Raw genomic sequence first — 14,847 nt, forward strand, 5'->3', positions numbered from 1 at the left:
GGAGCCCCAGGACGAGTGGGCCCGGAAATGGCCCTCGGATAGTGAGCTGCACAGCTGAGCTCCCCGGGGCGAGGGGGGCAGGCGGAGCTGGAGACGCTGGCACAGCCCCCGTGGGTACTCTGCCAGCAATTAGTGCTGGGGAAGGGTGCCAGCCCGGCAGAGCGCATTCCCCCACCCCTTCTTCTCATTTACACACGCGCACGATCACACACACACACACACACACACACACACACACACACACAGAGGCTCACCCACCCAGAGCCCAGCAGCGGAGGCAGTTCAGCTTCCTTTCGGTAAATCTCGTCAGCAAGGCGCACGCAGGGCATGCAATTTGGCCATTACTGCTCTTATACAAGAGCAAAGCAGAATCCACCCGCCATTAACCCGTCCCGCTCCCTCTGGGCTCCACACCAGCTCAGTCACCAGCCTTCACCTCCGACTCCCACACACCCTCTGCAAGCTCCCCAGAAGTTGCTTTCCAAAAGAAATACAGAGTTGAAAATTTTCTTTTTTTGTTTCACCTCTGGTAAGTCAAATCTGAATTGTGCTGTCCTTCATGCCCACCTGTCTCCCTATGGTTGGAACGTGACCTTGGCTAACACCCTTCCTCGAACATCTGAGGAATCCTAGCGGAGGTAAGCCAGAGGAGGGGACCGCTGCCTTGGACCTGGCCTGGGGCATCTGCCCGAGCAGGTGTGGTTCTACAGAGGGTAACCCGCAGGCTCCTGCCTCATCTATGGGCCCCTAGGTGACACCTGATGGCACTCTCCTCTCCCAGGACTGAGGCAGGCCAGTGGAAGTGGTGGTGTGGACAGGTTTTGCCTCCTCTTTCCTGCTGCCCCATCCCACAGAACTGGAAGGAAGCCCACCAGGGCAAGGGACCCTGGAGGGTCCTTAGGCTGGGCTTATAAGATCTGTGAAACCCCTCAAAGTATAGGCAATATTTATGCTTATGAGATTTTTTTTATTAAGAAGATTCTCAAAGGGGGCCCATAAACTAAGAAGGGGAAGTGCACAGCTCAGAGACCCCCTCAAGCACTCAGCAGTGCCTCATGCCCAGGTGGCCAAGGATGAAGCAGGCAGAGACCCGGCTGGACTCGCTTCATCTTGCCTGCAAGTGTCCCTGGACAGCTGTCTTGCCCCCCGGGAGCTGCCCCCCGGCCTCACCCTCACTTTGCCTGAGAGCTGGCTGTGGGAGGGCCAGCCTGGGATCTGGGCCATGCGCCTGGGCAGGGCTGCCAGCCCAGCCAGCAGAGCAAATGCACAGCGGAGCCCACCCGCGGGGAGGGGAGGGAAGCCAGCGGCCAAGCAGCCGCTCGCTGCCTTGGAGAACCGAGCAGATCCTCTAAGCCACCTAGTGTCCAGAGCTGAGCTCTAGCTGCTGCTCTGGCCCTCTGGCTTTCCAGAGTGGCCACTGCGGGGGTGGGGGAGGGATCCCTAGGGGACAGTAAGGTGGGGGCCTAGAGCAGGACAAGGCCCCTCCATCCCGTTCTGGGCCTTTTTCAAAAGTCTGAGGCCTGGAGGCTGGGGACATGATGCTCAGGAGGAATGAAAGGCCCCCAAACACCAGTCCATACCCCACACACAGGCAGGACTGGTCCCTGCACCCCTCCTCCTGACCCTCAGCAAATCACCCTATCCTGGAGATGCCCGCGGGTGTCAGCTCAGACAACCTATCCCACCTGAGGCATCTCGGGGTGCCCCCACCCCAGCCTCTAGGCCTCCTGCAGGGCCTCCAAGCCCTGGGCCTCCACACCCCGAGGCCCTGTGAGCCCCTCCTCTGCTCTCTCTTTTCTCTGTGTCCTCAACACTCCTCTCACCTTGAGAAGTGTTAGGATTACCCAGCATTTACACTCAATGCTCTTCTTTATTCCTTAAGACTTATTAAGAATGATAATGAGTTCCGAAGGAGCTCGGCTGTCCCTGCCCCTCTCTCTCTCTCTTCTCTATCCTTCTCTCTCTCTCTCTCTCTCTCCTTACCGCCCCCCCACCCCGCTCTCCTTCTCTACGTGTCTGTTCCACCAAAGACACACAGGACAAATCCAGACCGAAAGGGAGAGAAAATTTCCAACAACATGGAACAAGGGCACTTGAGGATTTATATTCAGTAAATCCATCTGTCTTCTGCCCTCTTCCTACTTGTCCTCAGTTTTTGTGATTAAACAAACAAACCAAAAAAGCCCTCAGCTCCCCCTTCCCTCCTCACAGTGCAGGACACCCCCTCACTCTACGGGACAGGGAGCAGCAGAAGGGCCCGGCTTGCCTGCCAAACCCCGTGCATGAGCAGCGCTTCAACGGCTGATTAATTTTTGCAGAATTTATGACAAGCTTCATCTTCCCCCCACCCCAAAGCTGTGGCCACAGGACCACAGCAACTTAAGTTGGTGAACTTGATGGGGGACGAGATGGGGGCCCCCCCCTCCCTGGCAGCTCGTTGCCACTGGAACCACAGCAGCCGGGTGACAGATGGAAGACATGCAGATGCTACCGCCCAGACAGGAGACAGACCCGCTCCCAGAAGAGCGTGGCACCAGAGGGGAGATCACGGGGCAGCCTGAGCCACACGGCCCTTCTGACTGTTCGGGGCTTTTAAATTTGAAAATAAGGAGACCAGGGACAGTGAACAGAGAGGCAACCGCCCTGGCAAGGACGCCGAGGCTTTGCGCCCAACAAACCACACCACGCATCCCGGGCAGAGGGACTGGCCTTATCGGTCTGCCGGGCTGCCCTTCAGAGAAAGGGAAGAACAGATCCTAATGAAATTACGGTTTTTAAAATGTCTATAAATTAAATCTATCTCCCTCTCTCTGTGACTCTCCCCCCAGCTCCCTCCTCTGCCCGGCTTGCTGGTTCTCCTCTCCTCCGTTCTCCCTGCTCGTGTCTGTTTTTCTGATATAGACATCAAGAGGTTACGGGCTCAATTACAGCCCTGCTGGAGTCTCAGCCTCAGACTTGCCTGGCCTCCTCTGCTCCTCTTCAGAAACCAGATACCAAATAAATCTCTCTTCTTCATATTTTGACTGTTGATGGCGAAAGCCTCAAGATTCATTCTGTCAACTCGCAGTCTTTTCTGCACTTAGTTCAGACGGGAGGAAAATATTCTTTTGAATTGTGTCTGAGGACAACGTGGATGCTTTGCTATCTGGCTCTCCCCTTTTCGAAGGACACACACAAAACCTTGGCTATATGTGAAATGCTTAAAAGTGGGCGGAGGATGGCAGGAGTGTGCTTGATGTGTGTCCGGTGGGGAGGGCAGAAGGTGGCTGAGCATGCTAGCGGAAACATCTAGCAAATTCCTAAAGTTAAAGGGTGACATCATAAGGCTTCTGGTAGCAAAGGTCCACCTGAAAAGCACAGGACATAAAAAGTGGTTTCTTAAAAAAAAAAAAAAAAAAACATGGCCTCTACTTTCCCCGTCACTGTCACTATGTAGGTACAGAAGGCCAATAGGCTGCCTATCTAATCTGACATCCCCAGAGGGGCCTCCCACCAGAAAAAGGAAAAAGTTAAAAAAAAAAAAAATCCAAGCAGAGTCCATCATGATAGCTGTTGATTCTTAAGAAGGAGAAAACCCTTCGAGTTGGAGGTTTGAAAGGGAGAAAAAATAAAATAAAATAAAAATAAAAACCCCACCAGGATTCTGGAAATATTAACCAGAGGGAATCCCAAAAGCTACGCCTCCAGGAAAAAGCACTTAAGACAAAGGCCGCAGAAAGCTGAAGAAGGTGAGTCGAAAAGGAAAACTTTGTCTTCCCAATGAACCAGGTTGGGAAAAAAAAGAAGGGCGCCAGGCGACACAGACTACCAACTCGTTCATTCTGTCCAGTAAACAATTTAATTAAATTCTGCCAAATACAGGAGAAATAATCATTTTGGAGTGCTTCCCCCAAACTCAAAAGCAAATTCCTGCAGGTTCCTCCCAGCCATGCCACCACCTCCCTGCCTCCACTCTGAGCGACCTGCAGACCTGCAGTGGACAGCCTGCCCAGGCGGGACCGCCCTGCTCGGGGCTGCCAGATGACAACTCTGAGGTCTGAAAGCTGACACTCAGCTCTCAGAAGAAATGGGGGGAAATAAGCTTGTTGACTTCTTGCTTAAAGTATTTTCTTGTTCTTAACTCATGTTCTTATGTCACTGGGCTAAAAAGGAGAGAGTCAGAGAGAGAGAGAGAGAAGGTGAGAGAGACAGAGAGAGAGAAAGAGAGGAAAAGGGAGAGAGAGGGAGAGAAGAGATATGACTTTCCTTGAATGATCTGTTTAACCTAAGCCAGAGGAAAAAAAAGAAAGTCATTAATTACTTATGTGAGCTATTGCTTCAGAAAGACAATAAACCTGCCCGGTCGCCATGGATATGACATATTTGCTCTGAAAACAACACAATAATTAGCAAAGGGGAAAGATACAAGGAGAATATGCAAACTCCTGAGTTTAAAGCCACAGTGCTCTTTTTACTCCTAAGCCCCTGCTCTGTTTGCAATCCAAATCAAACAAAAATTTAAAATATAGCAAAGAGGGAAATAATAAGAATGACTCCTCTCTCCTCTAAGCTGAAAGGCAACCACCATTCCACCCCCTCCTCCAAAATAAGATAATATAAAAGAGAAGCAGGAGGGCTGAAGGGTGTGGGGGGGGGGGTCAAGTATTGCCTATGTTTTATTTCCTATAACAGGGGTGGAGTCTTGGGGTGTGTGTGTGTGTGTGTGTGTGTGTGTGTGTGTGTGTTTTAAGTGTACTCTTATTTAGTATTGGACCTTCTGGTCGGATATAAATTTGTGAAAGCCAAATGCCCTGTATGGCTCACCCCTCCCCAACGTAATGGAAATGTGAAATGGGGGGGGGTCTAGTTGAAGAAGCAAAGCTGCCTATTCAGAGAACACCAGCTCTGTACAGGGACAGCCACTCCCCCTACCTCCAAGAAAATGGAACCTGGGCCTTACTTTAATATTAAAAATGCATTAAATGGTTTTACCTACAACTTAGTCTCGGAGGATCATTAGGAAATGCAATCGCTTTGTATCATATCTGTCAGCATGATAAATATCTGAGCCAGAGTAGGTTCACAATTTTTCAGTGTCAAAAACCACGATAATTTTTTTTCTGCTTTATTTCTTCATTCACTGTGCCCCCCCCAAAAAAATTCACCAAAGTCACAAGTCTACAGAAAAAATACCTGAGCAGAGAAGAGGACAGAAGAAGGAAAAGTTGATACACTCTGACACACCAGACAGATGTTACTGGTATTCTCTTAAAAAGCAAGGAAAATAGGACTTTTAAATATTTGTATATTTTCCAAAAAAAAATAAATTAATTAAAGCACTCCATTAACTTTGAGTAAAAACTGCTTTCCCCCTCTTCCCAGAGGCTAATTTTCCAAAAACAGATGGTCAGGATCTAAAAGAAAAGCAAGTATACCTCAACCCCCACAGGCAGAGAAATCTAACTTTGAACTTCTTTTTAAATTAAAGTGGGGGGGGGCTAGATAAACTATTAATAAGTCTGAAAAATGAACTGAGTTTTGTTTTTCTTATTCAAAAAATCCTTTAAACACAAGGGGAACAGATATAAATGGGGAGGTTCATATTTAACTGACTTTTCTATTTTTTTAAACAATAGTTGTGTTTTTTTTTTTTAAAGATTGGACTCTTTGATCTTGAAAGAATTTTGCTCTTCTATGATGGGGGGAAAGGGGTGGTGGTGAAATGATCTGTTTTAAATGATGATGCAACTTAGGGATCAAAGCCTTCTCTTTCTGCTAGCCATAATAAGCTGTACTTGCCACAAAGCGTGAGTCTCCCGGGCTCCTCTCCTTCGTCAGAAGGAAGTAAAATGCGCCGAGACTCAGAGCAAGACTCGAAGTCTCAGCAAGGTGCAAAGTCTAAAAAACAAAACAAAACAAAAAAGGGCAAGGGGGAAAAAGAGGGAGGCACTGCCCCTTTAAACGTTTTAGTGCATATGGAGTTTGATTTCTGAAAGAGATCAGTTTAACATCTCCATAGAAACCAGCAACAGATTATCATCAACAGAATAAATAACTAGTCTAATAAATTAAACAGGAGGCATAAGATCGCTGGAAACCTGATTACTGAAGTTCAACAATATTCCCCATAAACTCTCGTTAACCGCCTCTAAGGTGGCTAACAAGATGGGGGGGGGGGGTCATCTCTCCAATTCGCTGTGTTCCTGGGAGAGAGACGGTAGTCGCGGCCGGGAAGGGAGAAGTTCTCTACAGAGTCAAGAGCTCCAGAAAGGGGCAAACCGTAAAAGTCAAAAGTTTGGCAACTGGGAAAGCGTTTGGGGACCGGGGGAGTTGGTGTGGGTCGCGGGAGATGGCGCGGGTCTCGACGACCGCCCCGGACGCACCGCCTCTCAGCCACCAGGGCGCAAACCCGGCGCTTTGCGCTCAAGCGCCGAATGGCCCAGCGCCCCCTCCGGGCACGTGGAGCGCAGCCCGGGCGCAGCCCCCGGGGACCAACTACCCCCCCACCAAGCCCGGCGCAGCTGCTCCTGCTCAGCCCGGACAGCTCGCTTTAGGACGGCGGTGTGTGTGTGTGTGTGTGTGTGTGTGTGTGTGTGTGTGTGTGTGTGCGCGTGTGTACGCGCGCGCGCGCGTGTCATGGGGGGGACCCAATGTTACCCGGCGGTCTGTTTTCCAGTCCCCTCGCACGCTCTGCCCGTGCGCCTGTACTCGCTTAGAGGCGTCCTAAATTTACCAACTTTGGCCAACAACTACCCGATCTTTCTCCCCCACCCGCACCCACGTCTGCGAGAGTACAGGGTGTGGGCGCAGAACCACACACACTGAGGGCCGTGTCCCCCGACTCCGCTGGAGCAGCGACACAGACCCCCGCCAGTCTCCCAGATCCAGCGGGGTTTGGGGGAGCTCCGGCTCAAAGGAGGAGTATTACTGCTGCTTCCTAGGTGGATAAAATTTACGCACAGGCACACGTACCGGACCCGCACTTCCCAGCTTGATGGGAAGGAGGTCCACGCCGCACCCAGGCCCGCTTCCCAAGCTGAGCCTGTGTCAGGAAAAACTTATGCGGAGGAGAAGCGGCCCACAGCCTCCCTCCGCGCTCCACTCCTCCCCCAACTCGGGATCCGGGTCTGGGATGACTTGGAAGAATCTGCGCCCACCCCCAAGAGAAAAATCTATTATTATGATCTTAATCTACGCCCCCAAAGTGTCCCTCTCGCTGTGATTGACGGCGCATACACCTGTTCCCCTCGCGGAGGAGCTTCCAAAGCTGGGGACAGATATTCGCCCAACCGCTCCGCAGCCGCCAGCGCCCGCCGTCCGCCCGCCCGCGCCGGCAGCCCCCGCCCGCGGCCCCAGCGCGCCCCTGCCGGCACCTTGCAACCCCAGAGGCCGCCCCCTCCCCTCCTAGGCCCGACTCGGCGGCCCTCTAGCTCCGGGCCGCGCTGGCTTCGCAAAGAGAGAGAAAGAACAGAAAGCAAAACTTCCTGGCGGCCGACGGTCATCAGCTGCACATTCTGCAAATGCCACCGAGTAAAAATAAACCGGCCGCCGCTCCGCCCGGCCGGCTCACCCCGAGCGCACGACTCGGCCCCCTGCCCCGGCAGCTACAGGACTGTCCGTCTGACCCAATCCCCCATTCCCGCGCACCCCTTGCAGCCCCGCTCCCCAACACTATTCCGCCAGCCACCATGCGCTCCTTTGCCAAGAAGCCAGAACCCAAAAGACAGGGTGGTCCAACCATTTCCCCTTTAGTGTCCCCTGAGCCCAAACAAGCTACTCTTCTCTCTGTCCTCCACCAGGTGCCTATTTCAGCCCTGTGCTCTCGGATTCAGGGTTCTTCCTCCCCAAATGCTAAGCCCCCAGATCACCCTCTGCCCACCTTGGGGCACAGACCCTTCCAGACCCTCTCCCACCGCTGCAGAAGCCCCCGGGATCGCATCGCTCCACCCGCCAGCTGGCCTGCCCGGCCAGCGTCCCACGTCCCCGGGCGCAACTTCTCTCCCCGCGCACACAACAACCGCCGCAACTCCCCGGAACTTTTTCCCAGACCCAGGCGGGCTTCGGCCAACAGCCCAGCGGCTTTGAGTCGGTGCTTTGACTCTCTGTGTCGGTGCCCAGCGTTGCCAGCCTGCGCCCGGGGAGGCTGGGGGGTGGGGGAGAGCGCGAGAAGCGCCACTTGCCGCGCCTGGAGCAGCGCACTTGAGATAAACTTCCCAGGCAAAGATGAAAAAGGGGGCGCCGCTCCCCCCATCCAACAAACCTCTTGCCTTGGTTTTCTCATCCCGGGCACCCCTTGGCACCCTGAGCCTAAGCGAACACTGCCTACCTCTGCCGGAAGCACACACACCCCGGTGTCGGGGTACAAGAGCCGGCTGAAGGGGATCCCCACCCGCCCCTTCCCCTGGGCAAAGTCTTGCAAAGTCACCCCAGCGCCCCTCACCCCTGCCTCCTTCTCTGCCCTGGAGAGCCACGACCCCTTGTCGCTGGGGGTTGGGGTGCGTAGGGAAAGGAATGATCACCCAGTATTGGCGAACACCTGCCCCCCCCCCGGAGCCCACAGCGCGGGGGGCGCCCCCACCCTATTTGCAAAGTCGTGCACTCGAACCTGGCACCTCCCCCTCTTCTCCCCTACCCTGCCGCCCCCTCAGTTGGAGTAAGTGACCCCCAGGAGCAGCAGCCCTCCCCTCCCCAGGAGCCGCGCGCCGGGCATTCCCCTGGCCACAGCGGGCGACGAGCCACCCCATGCCGGGGTGCCAGCCCTCCGTGCCCCCTGCCTCCGCACGGCCGGAGTTGGGTGGCAGCCGCCGCTCGCAAGCTGGCTGGCTCTCTCGCTCGCTCGCTCGCTCGCCCGCTCCCGGCTGCAAGCGGCAGCCCCGGGGGTGGGGGGCTGCACCCGGGCAGGGGGCGAAGCGGGGAGGCGCCCCGAGAGGCCCGCGGAGCTGGGGAACAGGGGAGCCCGCAGCGGAGGGAGCGCCGAGTCTCTTACCTGCACTTGGGGCGGCTTTGGGTGACTTTCCAAGTCCGGGGGAAAAATGTGTGTGTGTTTGGGATGGAGCGCCGCGGGCGCGCATGCGCTGCCCAAAGTTGCCGGATCCCGGATTTTTCGCTCCCAGTCTCCGCTCTCGCCCGCTGTGATTATGGAATTCTCCGCGGCCGAGCGGGCGAGTGGGTGGCATGCAAAACCCGGGCCGGATCGCGGGGCCGGGTTCCGCTCCACCCTCACACCCCCAGACCTTCCCCTCCCGGATTCTTCCCACCCACCGCCCCGGCTGGGCTCGGCGTGTGCGCAGCGAGACGCGGCCTGCAGAGCAGCTTCTGAGCGCGCCGCTCCCTTTTGCGGCTCCCAAAGGTTTCCACACCCCGCTACTGAGTGGAGTTCAGGTTGGGGCAGAAGAGAGAAAGGATGGGGGTGCTTTACTTTTCATCTGTTCCGAACCCCGAGAGACCCCGAGCTTGGTTCCCACTTTTCCATTTGGTTCTTTGCAAGTGAAAATATTAGAATTGTCAAAACCAAAGGAACGCAGTGTTCTCACTGTTGGATGTCCTCTTTGCACTTTTTCTTTGCAAGGGGGTTTTCGTTCGATCTCTTGTGCAAGAAGTAAATCCTACGTGAGCAAGAAAGGCTGTGCAGAATGAACCTTACTCGGGGAGGGGCAGATAATGAACATTAAAACGAATAATATTGCGGAGAGTGAAAGGACCCACGAAGAAAATAGAACAAGGCAGTAGAGCAGTGTCTCTGGAGAACTACCTCCCAAACCCAGCTCTCAGAGAGCCTCTTTGAGGGGTACTGTAATTCTCCACCAAAGGAAAACCCACTCCTTCTCACGCCCACCCTTCCCACCTCCCAGTGGGCTTGAGTTGGCCACACTGAGTTGAGCTTAGGGGTCAGCATCTGCCGAAACCCTGGTCCTGCCTTTCCCAGCCAGGCCACCCCATCCCAGGACTGAGCTACTCAGGGTACCTATTTCCCTTCTGCACAAAGCCAGGATGAAAATAATGTGAGACCTTCAGAAAGGGGGAGAACACCTGGATGATGAGATCAAGAAGAAATTGACCGTGATGGTAAACTAAATAGATGAATGATCAGCTGAATAAATGAATAAAAATTCAAAGTATGGCCCACAGCTTTGAGATGTGCTCGACACCATGCATTAGACTAAGAGGAAATGCCACAGGCTGGTAAAGCATTGTCGTGGGCTGGGAAGACTTGGGGGCCTATTCTGCAAGGCTCCAGCCAAGCTCTCAGCACTGGAAGTGACCCCACAGCCTTGCATCATGGTCCACGACAGACATCTGCTGGGATGTGTTCCATGCCCTGCCTTAAGCTGGCAGTTAATTGGTCCAGCGGCAAATGGACAGAGCGTTGGACTCTCTGGCCCTCTGGCCCTGAAGTGGCAGGACTTGCCCTATCCCCTAATGAAGCCTGCACTTTTGGGCATGGAGGCAATCAGGCCCCTTGGGTATGCAGTGTCAGCTGCTGACTTCAGAGGGGCTAGGAAAGAAACCAGCTCAAAAAACCTAGCTCCTAACTTCCTGGAATAGGTCTGGGGATCGGTGCAGAATTTGTTCATTCAGGAAGGCCAGAATTAGGGTTTAGACACCTGGCAAGTCCCTCCTCATCCCCACAATTAACAGAAAGCAGCAACACATCAATGATGAGCAGACCCCATGGACTATGGGCCTGCTTCTCTCCATTCCTACCCCCCACCATCAAAAGCATCCTTAGTCCCCAGGGGCTGGGTGCTGCTCCCTCATCTATAAGACCCTTGTACTCAGTGATGGCAGAACACAGCCCCAGAGAGTCCAAGCCCAAGCCTGCCGTTCCTCAAGAGAAATCGAGAGGTGCCAAAGTTGGTCTTCTAACTTTTGGCTCGCAGCTCACTCCATTCCTGGGGCAGTGTTTAGAAGCAGTGAACAGCTTGGGATTTGGGGTCAGCCCCCAGCCACTGACCAACAGGGTGACCTTGAGTAAGGCATTTGACCCCTGCATGCCTCAGTTGTCTCAACAATAAAATGGGGATGATAATAATAGTACCTACTGCCTGTGATTGAGAAGCTAAAATGAGTTAATGCAGGAAAAGGGCTCAGGCCAAGACACTGATCAATAAGTGCTAGTAATTGTCATTGCTCCTGGGGACGTCCAGTGCTCCCTCTACTTCTCATTTTTTCCTGTCCTCTCTGCATTCCTTCTTTTCTGTTTTTTTTTTTCCTCCCCCTCCAGCAGCCGTCCTTCATGCCTTCAATCATCTGGCCAGTGTCTGCTGCGTCCCAGTGAAGGGCGGGCTCTACCAGTGGTGGAGACAAGGCTGAGCCAGACAGGACCCTGCCCGGGAGAGCTGGTCCCAGACTTGGCTAGCTTCTCCAGGACTGTCCCCCTTTCTCTCTCAGGCTCCCCCTTTCTACTGCTGTGAGGACCCCCCACTCTTTTCCACCCTCCCTACAGTATCACCGAGTTATGTCTCACCACCAAACTTTCCTTAAACTACTTAACTTTTTCCTCCATTTTGGGGGTCAGATGCTTCCCCTCTCCCCCAGGAGTCTCTCAGCCTTTTCTGGGAGACCCTCACCTCTGGGGAGCAGAAAGTCTCCTCTGGCCTCCCGACTCAGAACAGAGGACAAGGAAGCAGGGGCTTGGAGAGGCCTCTGGCCTCAGTCCCTTCTTGCACCTCCACTGCTTTGTTCTTCCCCAGCCCCCAAGGGGACTGAGACCACATGCTCTTTCTCCTCATTTTCTACATTTTGGTATTTCCTGAGCTCCCCCTAAAACCAAATCCCAACTCTTAATGGTCAGCAAGTCCTCCAACATGTGGTCACTGCATGCTCTGGGCCTCACCTCCCTCTACCCTTTCCCTTGGTCACATTGCTCCAGACACACTGGCTTCTTCTATCTTGGAAACACTAAGCTTATCCCCACCTCAGGGCCTTTGCACTTGCCGTGCCTCTGTTTATGAAGCCCTTTTGGCAGCCTTCTCCCTTCCAGTGGAACTCCATTGATGGGTCCTCTCTCCCCTCCTCAGGAGGGCTTGTTTTTGTTTATTTATTTTTTTTCTTTTGGCAATACTGGAGACCAAACTCAGAGCTTCTCAATGCCAGACAACTGCTCTACAAACTGAGCTACATCCCCAGCCCATTTTATTTTTCACTTTAAGACAGGTTCTTGTTAAGTTGCCCAGGCCAGCCTTGAACTGTGCTCCTCCTGATCCTCCTGCCTCGGCCTCCTGAGCGCCTGGTAGTATAGACAGTGGCCACCTCCTGAAGGAGCTCCCAGTCTTTCTCTCTCCCTTTATCCTGATCACTTGTCTAACAGGGGTTTCAGTCATCAGTACCCATGTCCCCTCTCCAGCTGCCCCTCCCAGAACAGAAGCAACCTACAGAGAGACTGTCCCCTTGTGTCCTCACACCTCCCACAGTGCCCGGCACGTCACAGGCCCTCCCTGCATGAATTGGGCACTGAGGCAAGAGTGCCTGGGCTCTAGGGGGAGAACGACCAGAAAGGGCCTAAGACAAAGTTTTGGGGACCCCTGGACTTGGTAGAACCTGGGCATTGCCAAGTAGCTGCAGTAGCCCTGCCAGGGTTTTTGCTCCCTGGCATTTGGCTGGAGTTTATGGTGGGGAAACAGGTGGCTCTGTAGAACTGTAGCCCAGCAGAGGAGGCCGCACAGGTGGGAGAGAAGGTGACAGACGTGGACCTATCCAGGTCCTTAAAGTGGGCTGCCTGTACCAAGTCTCTAGAGGAGACCCCCGTGCGCAGCCACCCTCCCCCCATATATATATATATACCACTCTGATGGCAGATTCTGTGCCTTCATCCCAGAAGCTCAGGAGCCAAGCACCACACCCAGCACCAGGAGCCTCTCCATAATTGACTGGAACCAAGAAATTTAAGTCTGTTTCAGTTGGTGTCAGTGGGAAAGGCTCCAAAGTAATCACAGCTCAGCTTCCTGGTGACAGTTGTTTTTTTTTTTTTTTTTTTTGTTTCTAGTTCTCTCTGGCGATGGTAAGCAAAACCTGATCGAACATCAATCGCCAATATTTATTGAACGGTCCTGCTGCACCAGGCACCAGGCTAAATATTTGCGTCATCCCGTCAGCCTCACGTAACGGCGGATGATGTGGTGAACAAGGAGGGACATACCCATGACACAGATGAGAACACTGAGGCAGGCAGTCCGACTCCCCCAGGGCCAGCTGCTGGGGCAGGGAGGTAACAAAATTCTCACTTCCCAACTTACGTCATGGCAGAGAGCGTTTTCACCTCTACTGCATTCTCATCAGTGAGTAAACCTGGGGCTGGAGATGCAGCTCAGGGGTAGAGCACTTGCTTACGGTCCCCGGCCTGGAAAGAGAGCCGGAAATGAAACCTAAATGTGAGTCCCGTGGGGAGAGGAGGAGGGGGAAGCAGAACAAATCTGTCCTTTAACTGTAAATCTCATTTCAATCTCGTAAAAGACAAATGGAACCAAAGAAATCACAGGGCAAAGCTTCAGATCTTATACACAGTAAACACTCGAGACACTGGACAAAGGAAGGCTGTTTTCGAATTTAGAAATGGCCAACAGGGAGCTCACTCCCCTCTTGCCTTGCGTGGGGTCTGTGCTTGGGGAGTTGGCTGTGCCTAGCGTGGTGCTGGTATCACAGTAGGTGCTCAATGCATGCTTATGACTGAGTAATTAAACAAGTGCCTGAGAAAAGTGATTATGGTGATTACTGGGCAAGTTGTAATTAAAAAAAAAAATAGCTGAGTTCATTCATTTTACTTACAAATGTCTCTCTGGGGAGTGTCCTGGGGAGGGAAGCGGGGGGACAGGAGCTTGTTCCCAAACTCTTAAGCTGGGTTCTCAAACCCCATCCAGGCTGATGAGCGTTACAAGTCCTTCCAATTCAAAATTCACTTATTCTTTTTGCAAAGTACATAATTATTTGTTTCTTCCAGCATACACGATATGTATTTGTTGTAGGAAATTCAGAAAATACAGATCAACGGGAAGAAGAAAATTTAAATCATCTTTAATCCCACCGCCCCCCCCATGAATAATCACTGTGGATATTTTCATGTATTCCCTTTCATGCACTTTGGGTTGTTTTTTTGTTTTTCCTCTATTCTGTGTGATCAGAATCACACAGAACATATCGGATTATCTTTTGTCTCTGTTTGCTGGGTATATGTAGCATGCCCATTTTTCTTACGCTGTTAAATACTCTTTTACAACGCGATTTTTAATGGCTGTATTGTACAGTTTGATCGTAATTTACTTAAGCAGTCTCTCACTATTGGAAATTTTGGACATCAGACTTGTTTCCAATTCTTTTCATTATTATAAATAACTCTAATGAATACCCTTGTCCATAAATAACCATAGACATTCCTTAAAGTGAGTTGTTGAGTCAAAGGGTGTGCATGCATTTTAAAGCTTTTTGAGACCCAGGGCCAGATCGCCGCCCGGGGAAGGCTGTCTTTGCTCATGGCGTATGAGCAAGCCCATCTCCCTCTTCACTCTCCAACCTCTGGTGATCTCTCTCTCTGTCTGTCTCTCTCGCCCCCTCTTTTTTAACCCCTGCTAATTTAATGGGTGAAAGACTCTGCGATTCCAGTAATGAATCCTTATTAGAACCAAGCTGGCCACAAGCAGGGGCTGTTCAAGGTTTGAGTGGCCTTGCTGAGACCCACGGTCTCAACAGGGATGGGGAGACGGCTCAGGAGCCCAGAGCAAAGCACTTCACAGCTTCTGGCGCTACCGGAGCGCGGGCTTCCTGGGCATTCGTTCAGCCTTGGCACCAAAAAGGGTAGGGTCCATCTCCATCTTTCAGTTTCAACAGAGCTGAGCTCCCCTCTGCTCCCAGCCATCCGCCTGCACCTTCCAGAAG

General features: G+C 52.8%; 1 protein-coding gene across 1 annotated transcript in view; it reads right to left on the minus strand.

Annotated features, from left to right (window-relative positions):
- The window catches only part of Casz1 (castor zinc finger 1), a 142,873-nt gene extending 133,753 nt beyond the window's left edge, over positions 1-9,120 (minus strand). The window contains exon 1 of the mRNA XM_078025275.1: positions 8,966-9,120. The gene's annotated coding sequence lies outside the window, so the exon portion shown is untranslated. The remainder of the gene's footprint in view (positions 1-8,965) is intronic.
- Positions 9,121-14,847: the final 5,727 nt, after the last annotated feature.

Source organism: Ictidomys tridecemlineatus, chromosome 11 (genome assembly GCF_052094955.1).
Source record: "Ictidomys tridecemlineatus isolate mIctTri1 chromosome 11, mIctTri1.hap1, whole genome shotgun sequence".
NCBI lineage: Eukaryota > Metazoa > Chordata > Mammalia > Rodentia > Sciuridae > Ictidomys > Ictidomys tridecemlineatus.